Source organism: Colossoma macropomum, unplaced genomic scaffold, assembly GCF_904425465.1.
Source record: "Colossoma macropomum unplaced genomic scaffold, Colossoma_macropomum, whole genome shotgun sequence".
Lineage (NCBI taxonomy): Eukaryota > Metazoa > Chordata > Actinopteri > Characiformes > Serrasalmidae > Colossoma > Colossoma macropomum.
This window is the reverse complement of record NW_023494790.1, coordinates 40,129,384-40,153,325: the sequence shown is the minus strand read 5'-3', so window position 1 is coordinate 40,153,325 and position 23,942 is coordinate 40,129,384. Positions and strand designations below refer to the sequence as shown.

The 23,942-nt window shown below is 40.2% G+C and overlaps 1 long non-coding RNA gene across 1 annotated transcript in view; it reads left to right on the top strand.

Annotated features, from left to right (window-relative positions):
• The first annotated feature begins 4,376 nt into the window (after positions 1-4,376).
• LOC118809807 overlaps positions 4,377-23,942 on the top strand; it is a 51,909-nt gene continuing 32,343 nt past the window's right edge. Inside the window, exon 1 of the long non-coding RNA XR_005007386.1 lies at positions 4,377-4,458. This is a non-coding gene — a long non-coding RNA (uncharacterized LOC118809807). The remainder of the gene's footprint in view (positions 4,459-23,942) is intronic.

Genomic DNA, 23,942 nt, shown 5'->3' with positions numbered 1-23,942 from the left:
CTTCTGAGAACTTCCATGCAAATGAACACAAGCACAGTTTCATAACTGATATACCCCCATCAGGCATAACATTATGACCACCTCCTTGATCCACTCGTACCAGCACAACACACACTAACACACCACCGCCACGTCAGTGTTACTGCAGTGCTGAGAATGACCCACCACCCAAATAGTACCTGCTCTGTGAGGGTCCATGGGGGTCCTGACCACTGAAGAACAGGGTAAAAGGGGGCTAACAAAGTATCAGAGAAACAGATGGACCACAGTCTGTAACTGTAGAACTACAAAGTGCACCTATATAGTAAGTGGAGCTGATAAAATGGACAATGAGCGTAGAAACAAGGAGGTGGTCAGAATGTTATGCCTGACCGGTGTATGACCGGTGCAACGTAACCACATTTGGTGGTTACAGTAACTGAATATTTGTTATTTCTATAAGTCTCTGAGATGCTATGGTACATTTTGCATTTTATCCAACATTATCCAACATCTACAGATATATTAGCAGTTCCAATTTCTCCAGCAAGTGCTTTATAAGAATATGTACTGTATTAAACTGCCTTATTCTTATCATACATAATAGACAGTGGTGTTGCAGGGGAGTAGTGTGGGGAAAGTGAGATACAGTGGGAGTTTAATCTGCAGTAAGCGATGCAGTTAAGCTTTATCTCTCACACCTGCATTAAGAAGAACTTGGTCTGTGATATTTATCCATTAATCTGCCTTATCAAGTCACAACCGCCGTTCCTAACGCTCTGCATTGTACAGATGCTTCCTGCGATCTCCATATTACATAAGAGCCTCCAGTGTGAACTCAGACAGAGGCAGATAAAAGGAGATGCTCTGGGCTTCCGGATGACGAGCGGCAACATATGAATGCTCACTATTCGTTCTAGACGTGTAGAAACATAGACAACCTGTGTTCAAGCTTATTAAGCCTCAGCTTCACCTGAGTTACAGTTTCCCTGATGATTCTGCTTTGAAAACAGGCCTGTGTTTTAGTCTGGAAGTAGGTCATCAGTGATCATGTGTTTCTTTGTCTCTTTGGCTGTGACTCACCACAGTATGTTACTGTAATAATCCAGTCAAATATGAATCATTTGTAATTTAATAGCCTCTAATAGTTTTTGCTTTGGCAGTTTTAACCATGATTTAGCTCTACTAGATAAATCTGATACCTGTTTTGGGCTAGAACACCAAATATAAAGGCTTTTTAGCTGCTACAGTTCCTGAGTAGCTGGATTCTAGCAGTGGTGGACAGTAACTAAGTAAATGTAATTAGTTTCTGTACTTAAGTAGTTTTTCGTGTATCTGTACTTTACTGAAGTTTTTCCATTTTGGGTGACTTTTTACTTTCACTCCACATTTCAAAGTCAGATATCTCACTTTTTACTCCACTACATTATGAGAAATCTGTCGTTCCTTTTGGTTTATGTGTGTACAAAAACATAACATGTCAAAACGAAAGAAGCACGAAGTAAGAACACCAATCAGGGCACAGCGGCCACTTTGTTTTGAGCTTGTTTTGACCTGTTGGTCATACCGACCCAGTGCAGCACACGGTTCAACATCAGTGCAGCAGCGTAAAATTTTGGGAGAGTCTATTCAACATAAATGATGAACTAACCTAACTTTGTGTAAACAGACCACAATATAGAAATATGTACACATATGCAGTTGAGACTGACGTGTCTTTATTCTGAATTTATACAAACACATTTCATTTTATAGTAAATTAGTTTTGGCTAGTTTATGTTTATGAACAGAGACCTACAGATGCAGTTTAGTAAAGGAAACTCATTTGTGAATCTGAGTTTAAAGTTTTTATTAAACTTAAACTTGTAACTAAGTTAAATAAATCTTAAACTGGAACTTTGCTGGTTTGTAAAAAGTGATTTCAGAGCCACTCAGTTCTACCTGATGGAAACTGTTTGCCTTCAGTGTTTTGTGATTATGATAATTTTAATAGACATGAGCGTCACTAATTAATGACCTTCTATTAAAGACTGGTTTACCAAGAGTGACACTGGAGTATTTTCACCTAAAATGAGTTAATGAAGCAGAGTCTTGTTACAGTAATGATAACAGGACATCAGAGTCATAATTAATCTTTTAGTACTTTTACTTTTGATACTTAAGTACATTTGAAGATGAATACTTTTGTACTTTTACTCAAGTGGAGGTCTAAAGGGAGGAACTTCTGCTTTTACTGGAGTTTACTGATGTTGGATGGTCAGTTCTGGATCACTCCAACTCATCCCAAAGGTATTGGATGGAGCTCCATCACTCCAGAGAACACAGTTCCACTGCTCCACAGCCCAATGCTGGGGGGCTTTATACCCCTCTAGCCCATGCTTGGCTTTGGGCGTGGTGACCTTAGGCTCATGTGAGTTCAGGCTGCTCCAGAGTGTCCCATTCTATTGGTCAGTACTTTTTTATAGAGATTACTACCTGAATTCACCCATTAGAAGATGTGTCTGGATTCTTTTGGACATATAATGTACTATAAAGGCTTATACATTCAGTGGTTAACCAGACAGGCCGGTTAATGCTCCGTCAGCCTGGTGGGACGCTCATTCCACCCGGAGCGTTTGGGATATACTTGAGAAGATATACTTGAGGAGAAGAAAATTACAGTTGAGCGTTGAAAGCTAATCAGTGCTAAATTATATGAATTAGTGGAATATGCATGTCATAACCCTCGGGATATGTCATCAAAGCTGCACCATTCATCCTCCAAAATGACTACCATTACTGATACGTCTTAATGCTAGGTGACTCTTATCTTTAATCTCAAGATTAAATCACATCTAAGGTTTAATGTGCTGCTCCGCATGCTTCTCTTTCAAAATGGGTTGGTTCTGTTGATGGTAGGCCTGATGGCACCTCTTTAATGGGCCCATATAACAGAATACCGATTTTAAAGATAATATTTTGATGTACTTTGCAGAACCATCTTGTTTGAATCCATCATTGGAGTGAGAGTTTGTTTTGTCAGACTCCACTTCCTGAGCTAAATGGATTTTTACTCCTCAAATCTTCTACACTGGTATATCAACCCCTCCTTAACCCACCCATCTCGTTGTCAGGCCTAAGCAGGTAGTGCTTAGCAGGTAGTTAGAAGTTTTCTGCTGAATCTGCCTTTATTCATCTACAGTTTGTTTTCTAAGGCTCTATAATGTTCATATGAACCACACAGTCACTCTGACAGACTGTAATACACTACAGGAAGCGTAGGGGGCGATATGGCTTCTACTGTTTCATTTAAAAAGCCTCTATAATGTTCATATGATCCACACAGTCACTCTGACAGACTGTAATACACTACAGGAAGTGTAGGGGGCGATATGGCTTCTACTGTTTCATTTAAAAAGCCTCTATAATGTTCATATGATCCACACAGTCACTCTGACAGACTGTAATACACTACAGGAAGTGTAGGGGGCGATATGACTTCTACTGTTTCACTTAAAAAGCTCTATAATGTTCATATGATCCACACAGTCATTCTGACAGACTGTAATACACTACAGGAAGTGTAGGGGGCGATATGGCTTCTACTGTTTCATTTAAAAAGCCTCTATAATGTTCATATGATCCACACAGTCACTCTGACAGACTGTAATACACTACAGGAAGTATAGGGGGCGATATGGCTTCTGTTATTTCTCTCATGTTAATGTTTTTCAGTTTGAATATCTTGGTGTTTGTAAATTTGGAGACATATTTACGCATTTATTAGGTTTTTTAAGTCTATTTGTTTCTTATGTACTGTCTATGCTACTCAGTCATTACTATTGCTTTCCAAGATGAAACAAATGTGCAAATGTTGATGCTTCAGATTCACATTCCTTGTGCTGTTATTGTTACTTATTATAATTATTATCAGAAATGTAATGGTAATATAGTATTATGTAATAATATTCTATTTATGTATGTAGAAACAAATGGTTGCAGCTTTATTTGGTTATCTTATTGTTTATTAGTGAGCTATACCAAATCTAAAGAGCACTAATGTTATTGTTCCATATGCAAAGAAAATATATTTACAAATATTTTTCAAAATATGCATCAATATTGCAATATATTGATGTATTTTTTGCATATATGCAAATATAAATGTAACAGTTGGCATTAAACATGCATTTAAACCACATATGTGCATATATTTCAATATATTTACATATATGTGCTTGCTGTATGTTTACAAATGGCCATTTTGAATATATTTAGCACAAATATTTTTAAACACTACATGAAATGTGCATGTATTTAATTTATTATGAGCAAATATGTGGGGTGTGGCAAGAAAATAATGCCTTATGTATTTGAATGCTGTGTATTCATACATAGTCTTCTTCCCTGTTCCTCTAGTTGGCTGCTGCTGCTTCATGATGCATGGAGGGAGAAGGTGGACGAGTTAACCTGAAGCCACTGCCCGTCACGGAGCACACAGTAAGGCTTTTTCCGCAAACGTATACACACCCTGTCCGACGGCGAGAGATTTCGGTTGCATTGCAAGTCCAGACCAAAGCAGCTGATCGTTTTAGGCGTGGATAAAAACTCCTTCATCTCAATGCTAATGTAGTCCCGCTGCCAAGGTTGATTACTTTCCCCTATTGTGAAGAGCTCCCTCCCACCCGTGTCACAACTTCATTTGCTCTCTTAGAAAGCCTGTCATGGACGCAGCGTCTCTCAGACACGGCGCTCTTTCTCTCGCTCTGTCTGATCAGGCAGACGGAGGGCACTTACAGCATACCAAATAGACCTGTCTGGATTCAGTGATGCAACCGCTGCTTCCGAGCACAGTCCTGCTAGCGCTCACAGTGATCTGCTAATCATCACCTCAGACAAAGCTTCATCCAAATATAGCCTGATTGATACAGCACAATGTGTATTTACTTTCAGAGGAGAGGTGCACCTATGTTTGATGCATCATTATGAGCCTGTCAACAAAGGAGGCTGATTAATAAAGATATGATATAGTGATTCATTAAGCCTATTGTGTTCTCAACAAATGAGTCCACCGTCTCCAAAAACTTGGTTTTACGCGTGCTGTTTGTGTGTATTCACAGTCGTATGGAAATGTTTGAACATCCCTAGTCAAATGACATGTTTTGTTGGTTTTCTAAATGTAAAGTTAACACATCCTCTGCAGGGAACAAACTCAAATACAGCGTTTTTTGCAAATTTTTGTACACACTTTCTGGGTTTTAGAGTTTTGCACACATTTTATGCTTTATTTTGTATTTAAATTCAGCAAATAAACAGTAATTGTGCATTAAAATATGCACAAGTGTGTAGAGGATGTGTTAACTTACTTACAATTAGATAATCAACGAAACACACTCTCAGAAATAAAGGTACTAAACTGTCACTTGGTCAGTTCCTCTCTTGTCACTGGGGTGGGACCCTCAAGGGTCCATCTCAGTACCTTTAGTCAGGGAACATAACTGAACCATAATCCACTGAAATGATATGTTCTAAGCTGTACTGACTCCACACACCCCGTCTCGTCTCCAGGCTTTTATTTTACTGTTCTGTTTAAAACATTCGGTTATGAAAAGGTACAAATACGAACTTTTCACCTGGAAAAACTTATTTAAGGTTCACAATCAGACCTTAAAACCACTGTTGGAGCTTTGAGGGAACATTTACACTGTTTGTACCTTGATGGACGAAAAATGTACCTGAACAGAACCTTTATTTCTAGCAGCGCATGGAAGTTGACCAGGGGCGCGCTTTAGTCCATGTTTATAGATAACAGTGAGTCATACAGAATCAGAAACCACATAATCAAGACTATTAGAGACTCTGAACAGCTCCACATGCTTTAAGACAAGCGTGTAATGTTTTAGGCATGCAGTTAGCACCATGCTAATGTAAGCCTCCGTTACTTAGCTACATTAGCCTCATAACTACAGTGCTAAAACTAAAGTAGAAAGTTCAGACACCAAACACGTCTAAAAAATATGATTTTATCACTTTTTTCCTGTGTATTTCTGTGCTATTTCAAAGATTTGATGTCTACTATAATTCTAAAATGTGGAAAACATCATTATAAAGAGAAATCCTTCAATGAGAAGCCATGTGCAAACTTTTTATACTGTATAGTTTGTAGTGAGGTGTATTCTGACTGTTTAGGCTGAATTTGGACTTTCAGTTTTAGCTGTTAGTGTTTGGAGGACAAAATAATCCAAAGTAGACAAAAAGTCTAAAAACATGTTTTATTATTCAAAAAATAGCCAAGGTAGGTTTTTGAGCTGGGTTGGTAACGGAGGCTGCCTCAATGCTAATGCTAACAGTAGACGTAACTCAGCTTGTGTCAGATGCAAATGAGGACTCGTCGTCTTCTATATGACTTCTTTTCTCCTCAGTGGACGATGTGCCAACATGTTAGTTTATCAGAGCAATATCACTGTTTATGAACCTGGCTAACATCAGCTACACTGTTAAAAAATGGTTCTTTAATAATGAAAATGGTTCTATATCGAACTATGAACATTGCTCTTCTTTGTATGGTGAAAAGGTTCTGTAGATTGATTGAGAACGTGTTCTATATAAAAGCTTTTTTAAAGTTCTATTTGGCACCAGAAAGGGTTCTTCTACTGTTACAAGCTTAACTTCATAACAATAACAGGACCCTTTTTGGTGCCATATAGAACCCTATACAACACATTCTCCATCAAACCCTTGGAACATTTCACCATGCAAAGAACCATTTAAACATGCAAATGGTTCTTTGAGTGTTCATGGTTCTATTGAGAACTGTTTTCTTTACTAAAGAACCAGAGGTCACTAATAGGTGGACTGCAGTCCGAGTCCGGACCCAGACGCTGTCCTATGCGGACCTGGACTCATAACCGATAAACTATGGAGAATTATTTAATTTGGACGGGTGGTCCTATTTTAATCAGCGTAGCTTTTCTAGCCTTTACGGTAGCTTTAGCGGCCAGAGACTCACAGACCAATCGCATGCGTTGTGAATATCACATGTGACGCTACTCAGCCAATCAGATCTGTGCATTACGATGAGCACTGAGACTCGAGTGAGTGACGCACACACAGGGGAGGGACGAGGCAGGAAACAGCAGTCAGAGAAGAAAGTGATCCAGAGTATTTTACAATGCTGTGCTCTAAAAAGAGAAAACTGACAGTAAATATTGTTGAAATGTTACTGAACTGTACTTTAATTGATTTGATATTCAGTTATTGACTGTATAAGATGCTGATATACCTACTAGGCTACTTCAGTAAACAGTATATGGCACTGAATCATGATGCAAGTTAGACATTATGATGTTCCGCACCTTTACTGGAGGAAATTTTCTTTGACTGGACCTTACTGCATTTTAATTAAAGACCTCTGCTAAAGAACCCTTGAAGAACCATCTTTTTAAGAGTGTTGTTAGCCTTGTTAGCGCGGCCGGCTCTGGAGCTTAGTCCTCAGCAAAGCGCTCATGTTAAGGCACTCATACTTGCAAAGTGTAATACAGTACATGCTTACTCACAAATACATACAAAACTGACACATTTTACTGCTTAAACCTAAATTTGGCGTTTCACTAAAATGTTAGCCTGTTTATCTTCTCTGTCGCCCTGTAATGAAGTGCAGTGAGTACCCAAATAAGTACTTGAGTACCAATACACACTCCTAACGCTGTGTAAGTAGTGCTTCCTAAAGTTTGTGTTAATTGTGGCTGCTTTATTTGTGTTTGATAAACAGGGTTAGAAACTATGTGCCAAACCCCAGAGCTGATGTTCCTATCAGGCCAGTGGAGCCCAGTCTCTCCTGCTGCGTGTTCAATATTAATTAAAGTCAATATGGCTCTGTCAGCGCTGCGGCTCATGCGCCTCACTCTGAAAACGGCTGCTAATGAGAGAACAGATGCCCTCCGCTCAATCAGAGACGCTTTTCTGTGTCCACAGAGGCCAAACAGATTGTTTAGTCTTAATACAGCATTAGTCTTAATGTTGATCACGGCTTCATTCTCACTCCTGGCATTTAACAGAACAGCAGTTTGTGCTGTAGTGTTTGGACGTCTCGAGAATCTCAGATTCATTTGAAACTTTTGAGGGAACGTTTAGTCTTAGTCTCAGAAGTAAACGGCCCATACATACATTTAGACATGTATCTTTTATTTTAGTTGTTTGTTAGAAGTTAAATAACATGAAAATATAATTCTGTTAAAGAAAGGAATTTGCATAAATATGATTTTATCACTTTTTCCTGTATATTTCTATGCTATTTCAAAGATTTGATGTCAACTATAATTCTAAAATGTGGAAAACATAATTATAAAGAGAAATCCTTCTATGAGTATCCATGTGCAAAATTGTTATACTGTATAGTTTATAGTGAGGTGTATTCTGACTGTTCAGGCTGAATTTGGGCTTTCAGTTTTAGCTGTTAGTGTTTGGAGGCTAAAATAATCCAAAATAGAAAAAAATGTGCAGCTTGCAGAGGAAAAAGTCTAAAAACATGTTTTATTATTCAAACATAGCCGAGGGAAATCGGTAGGTTTTTGAGCTGGGTGGGTAACGGAGGCTGTTTGTGCTGTAGTGTTTGGACGTCTCGAGAATCTTAGATTCATTTGAAACTTTGGAGGGAATGTTTAGTCTTAGTCTCAGAAGTAAACGGCCCATACATACATTTAGACATGTATCTTCTATTTTAGTTCTTTTTGAGAAGTTAGAATAACATGAAAATATAATTCTATTAAAGGTGCACTCAGGCCAAACCAAAAAATATAACCATCGCTGCATCTGTTGTTTACATGCCTATCCTCATCCTCCAGTGGTGCCGCAGGAGGCTCTGCGGTGGGATTTTCTGTTTTAAAGTTTAGAAAGACATCCTTCTGATGATGCAGCATGAAGGTGAAAGGAAATTTTGATCTGTTTTTAGCCAATACATCAGTGAATTTCTTTACATTGCAAAAATGTCATCTTGGCAAGTGAAATTGTCCTGTTTAGGGGTTAGGGTTTGGGACAGACCCCTCCCAATAGAAAGCACCCCATAAATCCCATGTGTCAAACACAAGGCCTACGGGCCAAATCAGGCCCCGCATCAATCCTGTCCAGCCCACAAAATTATTTGAATTTTCTAATAATATTAGCCTGTTCTGCAATGTGCTGCACTACAATCCCCACTGAGATGTTTAAAAACGAACCACCACCCAAATAGTACCTGCTCTGTGAGGGTCCATGGGGGTCCTGACCACTGAAGAACAGGGTAAAAGGGGGCTAACAAAGTATCAGAGAAACAGATGGACTACAGTCTGTAACTGTAGAACTACAAAGTGCACCTATATAGTAAGTGGAGCTGATAAAATGGACAATGAGTGTAGAAACAAGGAGGTGTATTTCAAAGTCTATTACAAGTGCCTGTATTTTGCTGTTGACATTTTGGTGTCTTTTGAATAAACAGTGGTCAGTTTTGTTTATAGCAGAATGTTGATTAAAAATGAACTAAAAACATAGGCGTTCTCTGACTCATGGATTTGTTGAGATTTTTTAATTTAGCCCTTTTAGTTTGACACTCCTGCTATAAATGATGATTTTGTATATATTTAGCTTATTACTGTCTCTATTACTGACTTGAGTTTACATATATCAGAACATAATCTTTAGAAAATAGTTTTGCTGTGCTGCAGTTTGAACTAATTCAGTAGATTGATCCATATATATTTATATACTGTATATGAGCACACTGTGTACTTGCCCGTGGCTGTAGTGGGTGTTGCATCTCTGAGGATGAATACTGATGCTGGAGTATGTATTTAAGCTATGAATAGTCCATCGTTGAAGACTGCCTCAGTGGTTGAAGAACGCCTATAAGGCGCCAACATGAATTTACAAAACAGGAACAAATATACATTCCAGCTTTCACCAACTTGGCAAAGTGCAAGACCGGCAGCCGTTGAGAGCCATCGACATCACACAGCCTCCCTAAATCACTGTGACCTTTATGTATATTTATTTATTTATTTATTTATTTAAGAAAAAGTAAAAACTGCTTCAGTCTTAATCCCGTTCACATCTCTATTTCAGCACCGTCAACACTCAGCGAACCTTTTGCATGATTAATCGGTTCTTTGCATGGTGAAACTGTTCTTCAGACTGATGGAGAACGTGGTGTAGATGTTTCTATGTAGAACCTTTTTGAAAATGGTTCTGTGCAGCACTTAAAAGGGTTCTTCTATTGTTACAAGCTTGACATAGTCACAATAGCCGAACCCTAGTGCTATAAAGAACCATTTTCAGAAAGGTTTTATATAGAACCATCTACATCAGTTCACCATGCGAAGAACCCTGCAATCATGCCGAGGGTTCTTTGAGTGTTCATGGTTCTATGTAGAACCATTTTCTTTACTAAAGAACCCTTGAAGAGCCGTCTTTTTTAAGATGGTACCATTTGGGCAGAGACGAGATGAGTTTGCGCTGTACATACAGTGTAGAGATATACCAGATGAACAGATTAAAGGGTGCACAAATATGCAGATGTGCTCAAATGTTCTGTTCAAATATGCTGAAGTCCTCTTACCATTAGTGCTGTGCAGCTAAGCAAGATACAGAAAACTGGATCAGAGCACTAAAAATACAGTGGGGTCCAAATGTCTGAGACCACTAATAATGATGCTTCTATTTCGCACAGGTTTCTAATTGAATACACTTCTTTCATTGTAAATTAAATTATTAGTGTAACAATTTAAGTGAAAAGTGCATTAATGTCAAAATTTCTTAATATTTGATGTGTCCCCGGATAGCTTTAATGACAGTATTTGGATCAGATCCACCTGAGAGTCATCTGAACACCGTCTTCAGTTGAACAGATATACTAAATAAAATCTGACGTTTGTGTACAAATATTATTAATAATATTAATAATATCTTAATATCTCTAATTTGTTTAAATGTGAATAGTGACTTAGAAACAGTGCAGCATCTTACATTTTATCCTCATTTTAATTGTCTTAACATTCACAATACTAAAACTTTCTGTTTATTTCCAGGATTATTTAAAAAAAAGTCCCTAATTTTCAGTGTGGTTGCCGATTTTGGACACTGTATATACTGAAAATATGTACATATACCATAAAACTGATAAAGTGTAAACGTTGTATAAGAGGACTGCAGAAATGCATCACACTACTGCACAATGTACGGCGGTAAAGATGATTCAGTGGCAGTAATAACCAGCGAGAGTCGTTGTAAAGCAAAGGCTAAATAAAGTACAGGAGTCAATGCAGGTGGAGAGAAAGAACTGACCATATTTAGATGGATGAGGTAAGAACTGTGTTACAGAGTCTGAAAGCTCAGTCCTTACGCTACCAGCAAAAACAGCCTGTTAACAATTCTTCATGGTTATGATGTCACAAGCATGAGCGTATCTACTTTTTCAGCCTACAGCAGCTTAGGTCCTGCCCATTCCTGCTGACAGTCTGTTGCAGAGTCATTGGAGTGGACGATGTGCGCAAACGATTAAACATTGTACTGTTCTTGGCTGTTAGGAAGACTTAACAGTCAGTTCCACATCTTAAGGCTGTTACACACCAAACACAACATGAAAAAACACACAAATATGCAAAATATTCGGACGCAGTTTTTTTCCGCACCAAAACCATACACACCAGAGATGACACGATTTTTAAAAAGATTTCACAGTGTTTTTCATGCCGCCGCAGAAAAGGGCAGAATATGTATCAAATAGTATATATAAATATATCAGCTGTCAAAAAAGGTCCTTTGCTCCTCACGAAACGTGCAGACTGTGACAGTGTGCAGGATGCTCCACTGTGGAGAAGCGAGAGGAGAAGAGAGAGTTTCTCCACCTCATGCAGGAGCTGAAACTGTACGAGAGCTTCACTCACAGCTGGGATCTCAGCTGAGTTTGTGCTGATCCTGGAGATGCGGCTCCACATGAGACAAAGCACAAAATAAACAGGCTGAATGTCTTTAAGCACAAATAAGATCTGGTTCTTTTGTTTCCAGCAGAACGGACAGGTGGTGACACTGAGCTACAGTCCATTTAGTGAAGAAACCTGCAGAGCGTCAGTTCTGTGTTCTGTTTGCTAGAACACATCTTGGTTGTCGCCATGCCAACAGCAGAGGCGAACGTGATTGTTCAGTGAGTTTTTGTCACCAGCAAAAGTTCGCAAAAATCAAACGTAGGGCGAATAAAATAATATCAGATCTTTGCCGTCCACAAATTTGCGTTTGGTGTGCTATAAGATTTTTTGAAAAGGGTTCTGTAAAGCTCCTCTCTTGTTACAAGCTTGACATTGTAACAGAACCCTTTTTGGGGCTATATAGAACAAGAAACACCACATTCTCCATCAATCTGAAGAACTGTTTCACCATGCAAAGAACCATTTAAGCATGCAAATGGTTCCCTGAGTGTTCATGATTCTTTATAGAACCATCTTTTCTACGAATTATATAACTGTGATATATATAGGGCTACAAGGTCAGCTGTTGAAAACATGTTATGAAAGAACCTGACGTCAGAAGAAACCTGTCGCCTGACTCAGGTGTTGACATCAGAGTTGCTAAATTCATGACAGACGATGTCTATCGGCATGAGCCTTTTTAAATATTTATGTAGGTTCAAGTCGATTGTCATGATGAGCTTATGTATGTGTTATGTAGCCTTATGAACGCTGAGCTGCAGTAAAGTGTTCTAATGCAGTGAGCCTTTTAAGTCAAGCTAGAGGCAAAAGAACACATGAGAGTGACTTTTACTGGTGTTTTGCTTTGTCTGTTAGTGTTGAGTTGAAGGAAAACAGAGAGAACGCAGTGGATGGTGTGCAGGATGAAGGCTGGAGAGATAAAGAGTCAGAGAGAGAAGTTTCCTTATGGGTGGATGAGTGTTTCCAGCATGTCTAATGTATCTGCGGCTCTTTGGCCTGTGTAGGAGGCAGCGCTCCTGCCCATCAGAGCCATGACACAGCAAAAACTCCGCTTTACGCTCCAGCTTACACTGTCTGTGGGCTGCTGGACCAATTCCCACTCACCACAATCACAGGCTTCACTGCACAGTACAGTGGCCTGCACAACATCAACACAATACCACACTGCAGTTTACAGCTGTCCTGATTACTCAATAAAAAATAATTGATTTAAATTTCCCTTCTTTATGAAACAATATCGATCATTTGGCAGTTCTGTATGATGATAATGCATGTTTTAAGGGCATTAACTGGTCTCCACATGCATTTTTAAAACTACTATTTAAAAATATTGAAAGGCTTGGCATAGTTTTCACATTAATTTTTTCATCCTTAAGTTGGTTTGACAAAATAAATAAAACTTTAAACTATGTTTTTTTTGTTTTCACACAAGCTAGAACCACAAAACTTTGCAGGAACATAGAGCCTAAATGAATGTAGAGCCTAAATGGTGATTCTGCTTTTGAGACCAGTTGCATATATGGTTTTCTTTAACAACCACCTGGGATACCATAGCAGTAATCAGGTAATACCTTTAACAACCACCTGGGACACTGTAGCAATAATCAAGTAATATCTTTATTAATCACCTGGGATACCATAGCAATGATCAAGTAATACCTTAACAACCACCTGGGATACCATAGCAGTAATCAGGTAATACCTTTATCAACCACCTGGGACACAATAGCAGTAATCAGGTAATACCTTTATCAACCACCTGGGACACCATAGCAGTAATCAGGTAATACCTTTATCAACCACCTGGGACACCATAGCAATAATCAAGTAATATCTTTATTAATCACCTGGGATACCATAGCAATTATCAGGTAATATCTCTGACAGCCACCTGGGATACCATAGCAATGATCAAGTAATACCTTAACAACCACCTGGGATACCATAGCAATGATCAAGTAATACCTTAACAACCACCTGGGATACCATAGCAATGATCAAGTAATACCTTAACAACCACCTGGGATACCATAGCAATAATCAAGTAATACCTTAACAACCACCTGTGATACCATAGCAATAATCAAGTAATACCTAAACAACCACCTGGGATACCATAGCAATGATCAAATAATACCTTAACAACCACCTGGGATACCATAGCAATGATCAAGTATTACCTTAACAACCACCTGGGATACTATAGCAATAATCAAGTAATACCTTATCAACCACCTGGGATACCATAGCAATGATCAAGTAATACCTTAACAACCACCTGGGATACTATAGCAATAATCAAGTAATACCTTAACAACCACGTGGGATACTATAGCAATAATCAAGTCATACCTTAACAACCACCTGGGATACCACACACACACACACACACACGTTCCCTGAAACCGCTTGTCCTTCAGGGTTGTGGGGGAGGCGGAGCCTATCCCAGCAGTCATTGGGTGGAAGACAGGATACACCCTGGACAGGTCCTTGGATACCATAGCATTGATCAAGTAATACCTTAACAACCACCTGGGATACCATAGCCTGTAATGTCTGGCCTGCTAAAATCAACATTGATTATTTAATATATAATATTTAGAATTTAAGATTTTAGACTTATAGTGGGACATAATGTAGAAAGTGTAGATTCTAAACATTCAGGTAATGCGTTGGAAAGTAGAAGAGAATATGTTTTTATTATGATTTGAATTCGATAAAAGGTTATTGCCACCCCAATACAGAATGTAAATCATATTCTAATGTAATATATTATGTAATTTGCTATATAATTAATAATTTTATTACATAACTGTTCAGAAAGTGGCATAATGTAGGTTGATCAGATATATAGGAAAACTAAAATGACCCCCCAAACGATTTAAAACATGACTTTAAAGATAAACTTACTGTACAAAGAATTTAGAGCAGCTTTCACCTGAATGTCTGAGTCTCTCAGTAATATAACGTTTGGACTATTGCGCTCAGGCCTGTATGATATCTACTGTCACAACATCCAGAGCGCAGCAGTGTGTGCTCTGAGTCCACTGAGTCTTTCTCCCCAGTTACCGTGAGTCAGTCGGAGGTGAAGACTGGTCTTTACTTTCTACGAGGCAGAAGGAGAACCGGGGGGATTTCATTCATAATGCATTCTTATTACATATGCAGTAACGACCTTACAGCTGCCATCACTGCCTTTTCCCTTTAGCTCTATCTGAACAGGGAGTTAGCCCAGGTTTCATTTTACATTCTGCAAGGTTTTTTTTGCATATTGCGTATTATTTTAGTCTCTTTTCATAATATTTATGAGCTTCCCTTGTTGCTCACTGACCTTTCGTTATCCTTTCTACAGGGAAAGTGTTTATGACCAGAACTGCCTATTAAGGTTCACCTACTCAGCAATTCTGGCACTAATATTAATGATTTTACATATCATCACTGCCCCCCCCCCTCACCGCCTTTGGCCTAAAACCAGAGTTTAATATGTTGTTTGTAGTGAGATGCAGTCTTCTGAAGTCAGCATTGCATCCCTCATCCTCATCATCAGTTTACCAGAATTCACACAAAGTGTTTTCATTACAATTAATATCATTTAAGTGAAAAGTTTTTACCTGAATTTCAGAATTTCTTGGCTGATGATGTGCCCCCCTTTTGCTTTTGCTGAGAGTCGCCTGAACACATATTTCAATGGAGGAGAATCTGTCTAAGCGTTGGTTCTGTCATCAGAAGATCACGAGTTTGATCCCTGGTGTTGCTACAGTCGTCCGTTGCCAGGAGAGCGCAGTTATCCTCTCTCTCTCTGGGTGGGTAGGACGGCCCCCATCACTCGTGATGCTAGCTAGCACAGGCATCTGTTAGCTGACATAACAGAGCTGGCGGTTAGTGTTCTCCTCCGAGCGTGTTCAGATGTCCAGTGACGTTGCATGAGCTGCAGTTCAAAAAGATGTGGTGGAGCTTCACAGGACTCAGAGGAAGCCTGTGTTCGCCTTCGCCCTGGTGGTATCGTGTGATTGACCGCGAGGTGTGTGATGGGTCCGGTGCGGCGAGATCAGGGAATGCAGCGCCTCGAAAAGTTGTGTTGAACTGAACTTTATTCAGATTGATCTAAATCCTGAACTGTCCTACTTTTTAACAATAACACAAAATATTGGTGTAATGATGCTCACCACGTTCATTTACTGATTATTCGATAAAAATAAAAGCATTATTTACATAAATATCACTTGAGCAAGACTACATTTCAGTTGAATTTCACCAGGAACTCCCCTGTAGCGCCCACATGAGGCCAACTGAAGAGGGAGGATGCGTTCATGTCCGCATGCTGGGGCAAATTTTTTAATCTTTTAGTCAGAGAAAAGGAGACAAACTGATGCAAGTTATCTCCGTTAGCTTTTAGCTTGTTCTCCTCCTCCTCCTCCTAATTTGACTTTGAGGCAGTAACGTTAGCTGTCTGCCTTCCTTCTGCATTTGACAGCTAAAAAAAAGTCTTCCCCCCAAAACTGTTGTAGCTTTTCGAAAGCTCCTCCCACCTTCAAGATACATCATCAGAAAAGGGTTTTCATCACCATTTAACCTGTAAAATCTCACTCTAGAGGGCACTGGCCGCACCGTAAGTGGTCAGTAGGCATGTTTACAGCAGATGTGGTGATGTTTATGTTCTTCATTTTGTGCCCCTTTAAATATGAATGAATGGCCCAGCAGCAGCTCCTGCCTGATGCTGTTTGGTAAAGCGTTAAAGGAATTCTGCAGTGTTTTCCAGCCTGATGTCCGTCTGCTCCGTCTGTAGCGCGTGGTCAGTTATCACACAGTAAGTCTGATGTATTTTCTGGTACTTAATAAAAGAAGAGAAAACCGATTGACTGATCTTATAATAGAAGCGAATGTGCAGGTGTTGAAGGCAGCAGCAGTTCACATCATCATCCTGCAGCTCTACGCTGAACCCTACACACTGTCCGGGTGCCACGCCCCTGCTGCTCCGCTGACTGGCGGTTATGGAGGTGATGGTGATTTATGACCGTTCACCAGCCAGCAGCTAGATTTATCATTACAGCCATGAGAGAGAGAGAGAGAGAGAGAAGGAAGGAAGAGAGGGAGAAAGAGAGAGAAAGAAAGAAAGAGAAAAGAAAGGAAGAGAGGGAGGGAGAGAAAGAAGGGAGAAAGAGAAAAAGAGGGATAGAGAGAGAAAGAGAAAGAAGATAGGGAGGGGAGAGCAAGAGGAAAAGAGGGGGAGAGAAAAGAGAGATATAGAGAAAGAAAAAAGAGACAGAGACAAAGATGGAGAAGAAGACGGACAGGTGGAACAACATGGGGAGGGGAGAAAAAAGAGAGAAAGAAGAGGGGGAGAGAGAATAAGAAAGGTGGAGGCAGAGTGAGGTGGGAAAGATGGAAAAAGAGAGAGGGCATTGGGAGAGAAAGACAAAATAGATAGGGAGGGGGAGAGAGAGAGGAAAAGGGAGAAAGGAGAGAGGGAGGGGGAAAAGGAGGGATAGAGAAAGAAAAAAGAAGAAAAAGAAAGATGGAGAAGAGATGGATAGAGAGAAAGGAGAGGGAGTGAGAGACAGGTGGAACGAGATGGAGAGAGGAAAAAGAAGAGATAGAGAGAGAGAGAGAGAGGTGAGAAAGATGGAAAGAGAGAGAGAGAGAGAGTAGAAAACTACACATGATGTACGAGTGTTTCTGCAACTATAGGCAGGTCTGTCTGTCTGTCTGTCTGTCTGTACAGATATTTAATCAGTGATAGTATTTTAGCCCAGCTGAGTGTTTTCTGTCGACGTTTCCGCTGTTTTTGAGTATGAACATTAGCTGTGGCAGTAAACGGCTAAAATACAGGGTGATTCAAAAAGATTCATCCAATTTCAAAATGATTAATTTCACTTGTAAATCATTACAGATCAATGCAGTAAACTGTAAATGGTTTAAATGAGCATAAAGTTTATTATGTAATTGTACAAGGTCTCAGTCTGAACCTCCTCCAGCTGTACAGACAACAACAACACCATAGTCAAACTCATCCCATACTGGATTGAGCGTGTCGGGTGTCGCTGCACTCACGGCTCTTTCAGTGCGATTTCGGAGATCATCCAGTGTTGTGGAACCAACGACGAACGCTCTGAGCTGTTGGAGCTTCACTGCCCACGAAAATCACACTGCACAGTTATGACGGATTCACTCTTATTGAAGTGGAGAACGCAGAACGCTTTCTGCTCAGGGGTCGCATCTCCTCTCAGACTGAAGGAGCCATCTTCCACTGACAGTCAGAAACTTTGTGACCCCCTCTTTCAATTGGATTGTGATTGGTTCCTCGGCGCCTCACGGTTGTGCAAATATGGTGCTTTGAAATTGGATGAATCTTTTTGAATCAGGCTGTATTTGAATTTAATGCTGAAGTCTAAGTCAAAGCACGTAGTTATAAGTGCTGCAGTGAGGACCTGCAGAAAATACTGATTTATTTTGCTTTTCTGTGAATTCAGAGACTCTTAGATTAGGATTCCACACTTTTATCCGTGTGCTCTTTGGATAACTTCTGTTTTCATCAAAAATAGGTCTGTTTGGATTTGAAAAAAAAATATTTTTTAAGTGATTTGGTCAGTGCCATGGTAAAGATATAAACATGGGACCATATAATGTAGAACTGAGACCTAAACATTGAGCCAGACCTTCTTTTTGAGTCTGTCAATGTGTCCCAATTCAGGGGCTGGATCCTGTCCACGAAGGCGTGTCCCTTAAAGGCTGCGTAGTCCTGCGAAGGCCGAACTGAAATGAGACGGTCTGCTCTGTGACAGATTTCCTGTATACGTCACAGCACCGCTGTTCCCGACCTCACCGCTGCGCCACGAAACACCACTCCTGTCAAGTTCTTTAAAGCCGGAGCCGAAAACGTTGATTTTAGTTTTCTTGTTTTCATATTGCTATATTCTTACAATTTACTGCTAAAAGCCAAAAATCTTAGACGCTCTTTGTATTTTTTCATAAAAATAATTTTTACAGAGCAGATCACTGAAGAGACGCCATCTGTTTATAGTTTATAGCCCAGATTTGTGGAAAAATGGGTCGACTTTCAGTAGAAAAGGTTTTAAAATTACATCACCCATCTATTTGACTTGAAAGAAGGCAGTTACAGCTCTCATACGACCCCCACCTTTTGAATGTAGCTTATGAAATATGAAAGTTATGAAGAATATGACGAAGTGCGTTTTGGAACCCCCAGTGGTTCCAAACAGTTGAAGAGGTTAAATACACAATATTAAATGCACAAAATGCATGTTTTGTCATTGTCAGTGTGTGTAAGTCAACTTCAGATGACAAACACGTCTCGGCTGAAGAAGTGAAGAGTGTGTTGTGCTGTATGTTTACGTATAAAAGTACCAAAGACCATACGGCTGGTCTCCATAATTCACTCTAATTGCCATGCATTACTGACAAGTTTTAATAGTTGTCAAAATAATTTGGCTCTTTTCCCACTTATGTTAATTTTGGGAGAGTGGCAGCCTTAAAAGCACCCCCCCCCCAACCTCTCGTACCTAAACTGCTCTCCAAAATACACAAGGAGCTTCAATAGTGACTCATTAATTGAGTCATCAGACCTTTCACAACATCTGATGTAATTAACTGATTACTCAATGTAGAGAGAGAGAGAGAGAGAGAGAGAGATGTTTTCTGGTCAAATCTGTAATCACAGCATTGACTAATGATTCATAATTCCAGTCTTCTTTGCACACAAAAGGATTTAATTGCACGTCTGCTGGGCGCGCGGTGTTTGGTTTACAGAATTTGAAGTCAGATTATGTCTGTGATTGTGCGCTGCGTTATTGTCCCATTAAACGCGTATTGTTGTTGTGATAAAGAGCCGCCACATGCCGAGGTGGTTTCGAATCAATGCTGGCTGGAGATTTTCAATAAAAAGGGATCTGTACGTGTTGTTTCCTGTGATTTAGGGCTGTCAGTATTGATCATATTATACTGTAAACTGTAAGACGTCGAGTTTGCTTTAGAAAAGTTGGGAAACTAGTTGCCTTAAAGTAGGATTACCCAAACTTTTTCAAAGAGGGCCAGATTGTACCCAGTCAAAATAGAGGGCCGAAACATTATTCACAAATTATTAAAAATAACAGTGCGCAGAATCGAGCTTTCTGTGAGCTGCCGTGTTTCCTATCACTGTGTAAAAGGTGCACGAGGCTTCTTTCGTTGTTGAGTTGCTTTAGTTTCTCTCCTGAATTTGTCTCATGTCTATTGATGTTGAATTCATTACAGTCTTTTGACATAAGAAGTTCACACATTTGCTGTGGCTCTCGATAAAATTTATGAATATTTTTCAAATGATATGTAGTCTTGACTAAATATCCTTCAGTAAATGAAGCTGCAGGTCTAGTCAGAGAAGTAAGGCTCTTAAACTTTATCTTTAGCTAACTTTATCACAGTGCGGCGCATCACACTGTAGTTTAACAGCACTGCTGCCACCATCAGGTGAAAGGAAGAGCTGCAGTGAACTGGCTGGAGGGCCACTTATAACACACTCTAGAACAGAAGACATGATCTGTCCACAGGCCGCATTTGGCCCCATGCTGGACTTTAAAGGAATCATTCCTTACATGATTTTCTCCTTACCCCAAATGCAGTCAGCTAAGACATGTTTTTTTATGTTGCTATGAGGCTAATGCTGCTAACAAATGCTAGAAGTCAAAAGTTTACCCAAGCCGCTTCTGTAAATGCATCTCCGAAGCTTATCTCAACTCACTCAACTCGCATCCAGGTGTAACAGTCCCTTTTCACATTTCTACATTTTTTTCTGCAGGAAGTGTCATTGCAGGCCAACGCTGCTGGGTCTGTCTTGGTGTTAAATAAAGGCTGCGTTCACATTCCAAGCCTCATTGCTCAAATCTGATTTTTTGCTCAAATCCGATCTCTCTGACAGGATGGTTCACACTCGTTTAGGTAAGCAAATGCATTACAAACGTCCTGAAATGACCCTCATGAGCTCATCCTACTCAGTAACGTCACGTGAATGAATCACATTCATCATCAGCACAAACTAACGAGCAGAACGAGCTTCGCTGAGAAGATAATTAACTCTGATCAGCTCTCAGCTTCATTATTAGAGCGAGACGAAGGAGAAAAAGGTGAGATGAGCTGCTTTTCCACCGTTTACAGGCTTTAACTTCTGTTCAGCGCTGCTGCCATGGTAACGCTGAGTGATGGCGCAGCGCAGTGGGAAAAAAGCACCTGAATTCAGATCTGAGCGTCACATTAAGGCCGCATGGCTACGAATTGGATACGTATCCAATCTAGGACCACATATGAAAGTGGCTCAGGTCAGATTTTAAAAAAAAAGATCAGATTTGTGTCCACACAGCTCTGAAAACATTAGATCTGAGTCACATTAGGGCCAAAAATTGGATTTGTGCCACTTCAACTTGGTAATGTGAATAAAGCCTCCCCAACTTCATCGATTATAGCGGCTGTCGTGCATCACTACTCTTTATCCCTTTGGATGTCCATAACTAGCGCCATACTAGTCTGTATGTAGGTTCATTTCTTCTGTTTCTTCTCTTTTTTCCTATTTTCTCTTTTTGTTCTTTATAGCTGGAGCTATAAGTGAGCCTCTACAGCTTATTACAGAGCGTCTCACACATTGCCTGACACTCTGACATATCCTTTGACGCCTACTAGCGATGACGGGCTTGTGCCAACAGCCGGCGCAGACAATCTTTTCTCTTCCCAAAACGGAAAGTCGTTTGTCTTATATGTGCGTCTCGAGCTTTAATCTATGAGTGTCAGACGCTGCTGGAATTTAGTAAATATCACAGCCTTTCACACTATCAGTTTTAGCTGAGAAGCTGTGGAGCCTCTCGGCTTGTAGGCCGAGACCACGGGGTCACCTCAAGTAGCTGGCTGAGCGAGAAGCGCTGCAGAAGTTGGATAGACTTAATACTAGGCTAGTGGCTAACAGTTAACCCCAAGAGACCGGCTTTTCCTTCAGTTCTCTTTGCCCCCCGTTAACTCATCAACCCTTTAAATGGCCAGAGCACGACGTTTTATCACACACTTCTCTAACCTAAGAACAGCTCAGCCAGTTTGAATAATAAGCCTGAGTATGAAATAAGCCTGGGATTTTAGGGGGTTAACTCATTACTGGACTAACTTACCTCAACTCACGACACAAGAGGTGAGGGAATCAGTGTTTTTAACTCTTTTCCTCTTTTCCCTTTTTATTCTTTATAGCTGGAGCTGTAAGTGAGCCTTTACAGCTTATTACACAGCGTCTCACACATTGCCTGACACGCTGACGCATCCTTTGACGCCTACTGGCGCTGAAGGGCTTATGCGGACATCACTTCTCTCCCTCTTCACCTCTCCCAAAACCTTGTTACTTTATGTAAATGTTGTTTTTGCTCCTTTCGCCTGGCCGGTGTCCGGTCCCCGCGGCGCTGTGCTCTGAGCTCTAGTGGTCTGTAAGAGGGGTGCGAATGCATTAAATGCAGAGTCGTTCCCTTTTGGCGTTTGCTAAGGCGTAGAAAGTGTGGACAGCGGAGGAGCAGGCCTAATGATCGTACCTCCGGTACTCTCCGCTGATGAGCCAATTAGAGACCAAAAGAAAGTTCTAGAAGGAAAAAATAGGCTGGCTCATAAGAGGACGCGTGCACACGCAATTGGACCGGGCACCCCGCTGTAACGGCTTCTCGGCTGCTGTTGTGGAAAATGTTCCTGTTTTTGGAAAGCCTTGAGCTTAGAAAGTGGTCAGTTTTATTTATGTATGTTTTAGACCACTACAAATCTCTTCACTGCTGTGTGTAAAACATGCTAATGAGTGTCTTTCAGGTTTAAGTCTCTGGGAACACAGTGTGTAATGTTAAAGATGTTTGTATCATACTTCAATTAAGCGTTATATTAAACATCCAGCAGGGTCTTAATGAAAAACAACCCCAAAGCACAGTTTAGAAATTACTGATCAGACTTGTCCGAGGACTGTCTGGGCGTGGCCTGGTATTCTAATGAGCATGTGTGATTGACAGCCAGCAGTCCAGCACACCCAGCCTACTACAGCACTGAAGACTCAACAGCACAGGTGAATACTCAAATATATGTTTCAGCATCAACCCTGCATATACAGTCGAAGATGAAAACATTCATTTGAATAAAAATAGAATATTTCCCGCAGCTTATTCAGCGGTGAAATAATGTACTGTCACATTAAGTGATGTGATGAAAGTGGAAGTGACATCATTTCGCTCCTCTGAGGAGTCGAGTTCAGAAAGCTGATAAATTTAGTTTTCACTCAACATTGATCGTTTGTTGTTTTTTCCTCCTAGACAGGGCGCTGTGAAGCACCATCACACACAATAGATCAAACAGATGGAGAAAACAGATTTATGATATATTTTGCATTATTCACAGACAAATGATGTAATTTACTGTTGAAAAGCTGATGTTAGAAGGTCGATGTGTGCCGGACAGTTTTTCATGAAGTGTTCCACCTTGTCACATTCCCCCTCTGTCCGGTTCAGTGTGATGGGATTGGCCTTCTCAGTGTTGGGCACAAAAAATAAAATGGTTACTGAGGTGAGAAAATCTGTTTTAGTAAAAGCAAATATAAGTGAAACTGTGGAGGGCAAAAAACTTTGATTTCTGAACATGAAAACTTTTCAGATTTCATGGCAGTTTGGTACCATTGTCATGGAACAGCTCTCTTCTGTTTTAGTGTCTGGGAGACAGACAGACAGACAGAAACCTGAATGGATGGATGGATGGATAGATAGATAGGTAGACAGATAGATAGGAGAGGATGAGAGGAAAGTGATATATATATACACTGATCAGGCATAACATTATGACCACCTCCTTGTTTCTGCGCTCATTGTCCATTTTATCAGCTCCACTTACTATATAGGTGCACTTTGTAGTTCTACAGTTACAGACTGTAGTCCATCTGTTTCTCTGATACTTTGTTAGCCCCCTTTAACCCTGTTCTTCAGTGGTCAGGACCCCCATGGACCCTCACAGAGCAGGTACTATTTGGGTGGTGGGTCATTCACA